Genomic DNA, 2,313 nt, shown 5'->3' on the forward strand with positions numbered 1-2,313 from the left:
GACCATATATGCATAGGTTTACTTCTGGGCTCTATTCTATTCCATTGGTCTATGTGTTTATTTTTATGCCAGTACCATACTGTTTCAGGAATTGTGATACCTCTGGCTTTGTTCTTGTTTCTCAAGGTTGCTTTGACTATTCAGGGTCTTCTGTGGTTCCATAAAAATTTTAGGATCTTTTCCTATTTCTGTGAAAAATGCCATTGGAATCTTGATAGGGATTGCATTGAATCTATAGATGGCTTTGGGTAATATAAACATTTTAACAATATTAATTGTTCCAATTCATGAACATGAGATATCTTTCCATTTGTGTCTTCTTCAGTTTCTTTTATCAGTGTCTTATAGTTTTCATTGTATAGGTCTTTCACCTCCTTGGTTAATTTATTTCAAGTATTTTATTGTTTTTGGTGCTACTGAATCAAAATGTTTACTTCTTTTTCAGATGTTTTGTTGTTAGTGTATAGAAATAATTGATTTTTGTATGTTGATATTTTTTAAAGATTGATTGATTGATTGATGGCTGTGTTGGGTCTCCGTTTCTGTGCGAGGGCTTTCTCTAGTTGCGGCAAGCGGGGGACACTCCTCATCGCGGTGCGCGGGCCTCTCACTGTCGTGGCCTCTCTTGTTGCGGAGCACAGGCTCCAGACGCGCAGGCTCAGCAGTTGTGGCCCACGGGCCTAATTGCTCCGCGGCATGCGGGATCCTCCCAGACCAGGGCTCAAACCCATGTCCCCTGCATTAGCAGGCAGATTCTCAACCACTGCGCCACCAGGGAAGCCCCTTGTATGCTGATTTTATATCCTGCAACTTTGCTGAATTTGTTGATTAGTTCCAACAAACAGTGTTTTGATTGAGTCTTTAGGATTTTTTATATATAGGATCATGCCATCTGCAAATAGTGACAATTTTACTTTTTGCTTTCTGATTTGGATGACTTTCATTTCTTTGTCTTGCCTAGTTGATCCTAAGTAGGAGTACCATATTGAATAAGAGTGGTAAGAGTGGGCACCCTTGTCTTATTCCTGATCTTAGAGGAAAAGCTTTCAATTTTTCACTGATGAGTACAGTGTAAGCTGTGGGTTTATCATATATGCCTTTATGATGCTGAGGTATGGTCTTTCCATACCAAATGTGCTGAGGATTCTAATGATGAAAGGATGTATTTTGTCAAAAGCCTTTTCTGCATCTATTGCGATTATCATATGATTTTTATCTTTCATTCTTTTAACATGGTATATCACATTTGCATATGTTGAACCATCCTTGCATCCCAGAGATAAATTCCTCTTGGTCATGATGTATAATGCTTTTTTTTTTTTTTTTTGGCATATGGAAATGTATTACTATCATGCTTTCATTATCAAAACTTATGATCTTGGTCTTTCCTTCCTGCCTTTGTATAAGGCCAAAAGAGAGACATTGGCTACTTTGACAACCTTAAAGCGGACTCCAGGAATGTCACCAACAGCATGACCTTTGAGACCAAATCCAGCAACCAGAATTTCATCATTTTCCTCAGTAAAATTCAAACAACCATCATAGGGTACAAAGGTTGTGATTTTTTTTGCCGTTCTTGATGAGCTGAATCCTGACACCCTTCCTGATGGCAGAATTTGGCTGTTTGGCTTCAACCCTACTTTTTCAAGCACAGTTCCCTTGGCATGAGAAGCACCTCCAAAAGGGTTGGCCTTCAGGGCTGTGCCCAAATGGGCTTTCTTGTACTGTTTATCATGCCACTTCTGGTCTCGTCGGTGGCTACAGAGCTTCCTGGCAGTATGAAGACCGCGACACTTGCCCATCCTGCCGGTGCCACGGGCCTGAACGAAAGAGTATAACTCTTTTAATGTGTTTCTGCTCTAGGTTTTTGCTTTGTGGTTACCATGAGGCTTACACAAGACATCTAACAGGTAACACAGTGCATTTTAATTTGATAGCAGCTTGACTTCAGTCATCTACGAAAGTTTCACCCTTTTACTTCTCCGTTTTTATATTTTTGATGTTGCATTTTCATATTGCGTATTCATTAACATATTATGGTAGCTATTGTTACTTTTAATACTCTTCCTTTCACCTTTATACTAAAATTATGTGGTTAACAAACTATCCTATTACAGATTTAGTTTCTAGGTCTGATTGTATATTTACCTTTACCAGTGTGTTATATACTTTTGTATTTTTTGTCACTGCTTAGCTTCTTTTCGTTTCAGCTCAAAGAACTCCTTTCAGCATTTCTTGCAAGGCAGGTCTAGTGGTGATGAACTCTCTCAGCTTTTGTCTAGAAAAGGCTTTATTTCTTCTTCATATCTGAAG

The 2,313-nt window shown here is 38.9% G+C and overlaps 1 pseudogene; it reads right to left on the bottom strand.

Annotated features, from left to right (window-relative positions):
* Window positions 1-1,357: 1,357 nt before the first annotated feature.
* LOC132371400 (small ribosomal subunit protein uS12-like) lies at window positions 1,358-1,804 on the bottom strand (annotated as a pseudogene).
* Window positions 1,805-2,313: the final 509 nt, after the last annotated feature.

This window comes from Balaenoptera ricei, chromosome 9 (assembly GCF_028023285.1).
Source record: "Balaenoptera ricei isolate mBalRic1 chromosome 9, mBalRic1.hap2, whole genome shotgun sequence".
Lineage (NCBI taxonomy): Eukaryota > Metazoa > Chordata > Mammalia > Artiodactyla > Balaenopteridae > Balaenoptera > Balaenoptera ricei.